The following is a 6,520-nucleotide window of genomic DNA, read 5'->3' on the forward strand; positions in this document are numbered from 1 at the left end:
TGGGCCTACACCCTGACTTCCAAATGCTGTCTCTTGCTTTGATAATGAATTCTCTGCCTGTGCATAGCTAGCTGATATACTCTCCTCCAAATTGTTGGTGCCCAAACACATGCCACCCAACAGAATGCAAAGTAGTACTTGCAGCGTCTGTAGCTTGGACCAGTCCTGTGTGAACACGAGCTCCACTGCCTGTCCCAAATGTGTTTAGCCAATGTGGGAGGAAAGTTAGTAAGAATCAGTGAGTTTTCAATACCATGCCTAAGAGCTGGGGTGGTGCAGGTGCTAAGGAGCACAGTTGACAGTCCAGTCTATGCAAGTCTGAAGCCATAGCAGAAGTGCTCATGGGCTGGCCTGTCAGATTCCAATGAATCTGTGAATTGTGCTAAATACCTTGGCATAAGGCATTGAAAAAAGGAAAGGAAATAGCACACCTGAGAAGTGAGCAGGGGCTGTGCAGTCCTGGAGCACTAGCTGCCCTGGACTGGACTGGACTAAAGCTGGTCCTCAGGCAGGGAAGTGCTACGGCAGTGATGGACACAGGAACCACCTGGTCTGGAGGAACAGATGTGAGACTGTCTCTGATCAGGACACCTCTGGGATACCAGGCAATGTGAGTTGGGCCCTCCTCCCTCAGTTGTTGGGCCTGTGACTGGCAGCCTCATTGGAAACCCAGCCCTTGGGGAAAACAAAGAGGTGGGAGAGTGGCTGTAAAAGCCAGTCCCTCTGTCCCATGTGTGAACTCTCCCATAGGCTCTGCCTGGAACGTGGCTCTGAATCTGCTCCTCTGGAAATGCTTGTGTGGAGAGGGGTGTTAAGGAGATGGACTTTCAGAATGGCACTAGTTCTGATCCATGGTGTTTTATCTTTGTGACTCCATAGTGGTAGGGGTTGTAGCGTAGGGGGGGGGAAAGCAGAACACAGCTGGCACAGCTGGTCACTTAATGGTTCTGCGCAGGGACCCAAATACAAAAGCAAACAATGCCTGTGGAGGGACACAAAGTTACAACATTTAGAGAAACAATACCGCATATAATGGCTCACAAACAATACACTGAACATTTAGAGATAGACATTCAAAAAGCCGGAGCCTAAACTGATTCAACCTTTGCAGGTTAGTCTAACCTGCCTAGGCTGAACCAGTTCCTCACAGAACAAACACTCTTCTAGCAATGCAATGTGCTCTCGGCTGCAGGGAAGCTGTGCTGGGGAGGCATGGCCAGTCCTGGCTGAACTGGCCAGGGAGGGGCTTAATTCCCCCCCACACTGTCCCACCAGCAAGGACTGGAGCCTGGTCTGCTGGGTGCTGCCCCTTTGCTGCGGCAGCAGCAGGGCACCATGGCTTCTGAGGGAGAGGGGGGCAGAGATGGGGGTTAGTCTCCCCTCTACCCCACCTGGCAGCCAGATCTGTCTGCCATCACCACAACACTTGCTCCCTGCAGGGGAATAAGTCCCCTGCCGTCCCCTCCACTGGATGCCGGAGTGAGGGGGAATAATCCCTGCCCCTCCCCCCAGCAAGGGGTCCTGCCAAATTATAACCTAACCTAAATTATCTCTTTGAAACTGGTTTATGTGCACTGAATTTCTGTTCTATTACAGGTTTAAACCAGTTCCTGATCACTTAAACCAGTTTATATGTAATGTCTGTCCCTAGCCCCGAAGCATGGCTGGTAGAGGCACTAAGCACCCCAGGTTTCCATGGACTCCAGTCTGAGTTGCTGTAGCTCAGCACTATTGCAGGTCAGGCCCACAACTACTCTAGCCAGAGACAACCTGAGCAGGGTGTGGGGCTGTAACAGGGGGCCTTCTCGAGGCCGACTTCCCTGTGGCCCACCCACCTGTTTCTGGGCTAACCATCTGCCTTCTTGCTTGCCATGCCTTGTTGTTAATTAGTTAAATGATATAATTAAGCGGGAGGCTGCTCATTTCCTGCCCCGATGCCAGGGGGCGCTATCTGCAGCTCCATTCCTCCCCTACACTGCAGCCCAAGCCTTGCAGATGGCATCTAGATGTTATCACCATCACCAGCCCCCACACTGGGCCTCATAATTCTCGTATCAAGACCACTCTAAAACCCCTCCATTCCAGCAGCCTAATCCACCTTCATTCCAGGCTGCATAGCTCCCTGAGCTGCTTCCCCCTCACGGGCGTGGTTCCCCACCCCCCTGGACCTTTGGCTACTAGCCCTGGCCCACCTTCAGGCCAGTCAGAGCCCCAGGCCCTCGGCTCTTGGGCATCCCTCGCAGTGGGCCCCCAGCCCTTCGACCCTTCTGGTCCTGGCCCCAGCATTGACCGGTCAGGGGATGCTCAGACAGGTTCCCGAGCCTATGGCCTGACTCTCGGTCTTTGCAGTCCTCCTTCCAGACTCTGCACACCAGGGTGACCCACCTGGTTGTGGGGGCTAGGGGTTAAGGCACCCCAGCCCACCTTTCACCAGGGTGGTAACTGGCCTGGCATTTCCTGGGGGCTCCCACAACACTGGGAGCCCCACCAGGCCACCCACTCCCAGCAGGGTGCAGTTTTAGGTCATGCCCAGGACCAGGAGCCTCCCGACCATCCCCTACAGCTCCTCCCTTACCTCCAGATGATACCAGCAGCCCTCCAGGTAGGCCAGTTGTTGGCAACTGTTGGAAAACAGACCCTCTATTTTTCCATCAGTGCCACCAGTAACATTCCTGGATATTAGTCCAAGAGACGTGACATTGGTCTCTGTATTGACATACTTTAGCTTTGCAAGTCCACCTTAGCTTTTGCTCTACTGAGGAATGCTCACTATTTCATATTTTTATTGTAAGCATCCACTTCAGAGAGATGCATCCCATTAAATATGGATTAAAGATCTTAGTCAAGCCTTGAGATTAAAAGTGGGGACTTCTCAAACAGAAGCAGGCAGCATTTTATATTGCACCTGCAATTAATACAATATGATTTTAGAGCCAGTAGAGGTAGAGACTGTCACTGAGCTCCCCAACTGGCTGGTCTCACTCATCCAGAGGTTACATTTTTCTAGTATTTTTATTAAATGGTTCCCAGGTGGATCCTGTAGATAAGTTGCACTCAGAAACTCTCAGCTATCCAGGGACATCCTCATCTCTAGGCCTGTGCAAGTTGACAGTGAGCCGATCCGTAGCTCTGGGCTGGGTTTCCGCCTCGATCTGGCCGAAGCAGCTCCAAAACCTCAGAGATCCGGCCGTAGGGTATAATGGGGAATCAATGAAATAGCTATAACTTTGGGTTTTGTCCAATTTGGATGAAACTTGCAGGGACAGTAGCCTCTGCTGAGAGCATGAAACCTGCCAAGTGTCAAGAATATCAGTGCTGGGATTTGGGGGGAACTGTACTCCAAATTCTTGAAAGCAAAACTCGTGTCATGGCTGTGTGTCACACCACAGGGGGGTGAAAACTGCAGGGGTGGTAGCTCTTACTGAGGCCACAAAGCATGCCAAGTTTCAAGGAGATCGGTGCAGTTTTGCTTGTCCACAGCTTGTGGGGCAGTTTCCCCCAAACCCCTGCACCGATCTTCTTGAAACATGGCAGGCTTTGTGACCTCAGTAAGAGCTACCACCCCTGCAGTTTTGACCCCCCTGTGTTGTAACACCTAGATGTGACAGGAGTTTTGCTTTCAAGAATTTGGTGTGCTGTTCCCCCCAACCTCCTGCACCTATCTTCTTTAAGCTTGGTAGACTTCATCATTTCTGCAGACTCTACCACCTCTGAAAATTTCATCCAAATCAGACAAAAAACAACAAAGTTATAGATATTTTATTGTTTGCCATTATACCCTATAGCCAGATCTCCGAGGTGGCTCCGAAGCTCTTCGGGAAGCCGAACGAGGCCAGCGCTTCAACCCAGATGTGCTGCCTTGGACCCCAACACGTCTAAAGCGTCTCCGGATCTGAAGCTCTGTCCAAAGCCTTGCACAGCCCTACTCATCTCAGTTAAACAGTGCTCAGGGAGTAGCACTGCAGCAAGATGAAGGCCCTGATTTTCAGTTCTAGCCAAACTAAGCTGGGCCATGTGGGGACAGGCTAAGGTAGCTTGCATTTATGTTTGTACTTCTCCAGTTCTGGAGATGGCAGCAGCCTGAAGTGGTTCCCTAGGACTGATCTAACTTATACTTTGCTGCAGTAAGGCTCTGTTGACCACTGCAGTGGCCTGGAATAGACAGAGTGCTTTCTCCCCTGGCCATGTCACTCTTCCTTAACAAGCACCTGACATGCCACCATGCCAGGGATGGGCAAAATATGTCCCATGAGCCGGATCTGGCCCATCAAGCACTTTCATCCAGCCCATGGGGCCCCCCTCCCCAACAAATTGTGCCCCACCCAGCCCTTCTGCCCATGAGGGTGGGAGCAAGGCACCCATGTGTACACACAGCCCCCAAAACATACCCTATTGCCTTGCTCTCGCCCTTGTGGGCAGAAGGGCCTGGCTGGCCAGTGTACAGCTACCACATCAGGCTGCTCCTACTGCAGCCTCTGGGAACTGCCCCGCTTCCCTGGTCTCCTGCTTGCTCCGGGTAACAGGTAGGAAAGCAGTGGGGGTGTCACTGCAGCTGGGAGGGAGCACAGAGCGTGGGGGCGGTGTTAGTGCAGAGCTCATGCCCAGGGGGACAGGGCAGCAGCAGCACAGAGCTGGGGTGGGCAGCATGTGAGGGAGAGTGGGGTTGTGGGGACCCCCCAGCATGCCTGCCATGATGTGCAGCCCTAGCAGGTGGTTGCAGCAGCAGCAGGCAGGGCACTCAGAGCACAGGCACCCGGTGGGGCATGGGTCTGGCTAGTGCTGCACATCGCAGCGAGGTGTGCAGCCTCTGCATGGCTGCCTGTATCACTGGCAGTCTGACACTCGCATGCAGCCCCTGCACTCACCAAGCAGGGAGGGAAGCCACACATCCTGAAGCCAGGTGCCTTCCCTGCTGGGGCTGCACAGTGCCAGAGAGAAGCTTCAGGCTCTGGAGCTAGCTGCCTTCCCTTCCCCACAAGGGAAGGCACTTGGGGCTTCCCTCCCCTGCAATGCAGCCCCTGTGGGGAAGGCAGCCAGCTCCAGCACCTGAAGTTTCTCTCCAGTGCTGCACAGCCCCAGCAGGGAAGGACCTGGCTCCAGCATGTGGGGCTTCCCTCTCTGCTGTGTGAGTGTCAGAGTGCCAGGGATACAGGCAGCCATGTGGAGTCTGTGCCCCCTGCCATAATGGGCCGCACTAGCCAGACCCATGCCACACTGGGCACCTGCGTCCTGAGCACACTGCCTGCTGCTGCACCATGGGGGAGTGCAGGGGGTCCCCACACCCACCCAACCTCCCTCATACCCACACCCTTCCCCCACAACCCCCCACATATATACAACCCTCCAACATACCCTATGCCCCGCCACATCCCCTCACAGACACACCCCCTCACAACTCCCCCCACACCCTCCAACATCCTACCACACCCCCACACACCCCCACACACCCCATACACATCCAACATACATGCATACACACACACACCATATACCCACACATACCACACACACCCTCCCCCAACAACATACAAAACTAAGAATTTATTTTTGAGTTATTATGCAAGTACCTCTATATACACTACATGAGCACAAATCATAACAAAAATATTTTTGGTAATAAAATTAAAATATGTTATAGTAGGCATTTGACTTTTAGTGTATGGTTTGGTTTTTTTCCTAGTTCTAGGATGGCAACCCCTGCTCCCAAAAGGAGTATTTCCAGGGGGCAAGGGTAAGGACTCCTGGTGATAAATGTCAGGGTTAGGGGTGGGACTTCTGGTCCCAAGATGGCAACAAGGGGGTGTGGCAAGTGTCAAGGGGTGGGACTACCCTTGCAGTCCTCAACAGCTCACCAAAATTGGTTAAGTGGCCCTCCACCTAAAATAATTGCCCACCCCTGCACTACACCAAGGTGGAAAGGATGGATGGAACAGAGCTATTCCCTTAGCTCAGGGGTTGTCAACCGGGGGTACGTGTAGCCCCAGGGTAATTGGAAGGTCCCAGGGGGTATGTGGGGAGGGGTGGGGGGACAAAGGACCACCACCCATCACCCTGCACCTCCGCCTTCCAGGAGCAGGGCTGGGTGGGGGTGAGGGCAGCAGCACACCTCTGCAAGCCACACAGGTGCCACCTGGCCAGCCGGCCATGGTGGGGGTGGCAGGGAGGGAAGCTCAGCCACCACCACCCATCAACCCGTGCTGCCACTGCTCCACATCCAGCCGTGCGCCACCTGCTCCACTCCACATCCAGCCACGTGCCCCCTCCCCCCTCCCCTGCACCTTCCTGGCCACCAGGGGTACACCTGTTAAAAAAGGTTGAAAACCTCTGCTCTAGCTCATCACCACTGAGGGAGTCTCCTTATCCAGCTAGTCACAGCCCTTTTAGGATATCTATGCTAGCTGGGCCACCTGCAGTGCAGCCTTGGGACCTAAATGATATACAATGTCTATGTCCCCCATCCACCCTTGGCTAGGAAGGAAAATGCAGGACTCAATCTGTGCTGGCACTGTTTTTCCCCTGT

Source organism: Alligator mississippiensis, chromosome 16 (assembly GCF_030867095.1).
Source record: "Alligator mississippiensis isolate rAllMis1 chromosome 16, rAllMis1, whole genome shotgun sequence".
NCBI classification, from domain to species: domain Eukaryota; kingdom Metazoa; phylum Chordata; order Crocodylia; family Alligatoridae; genus Alligator; species Alligator mississippiensis.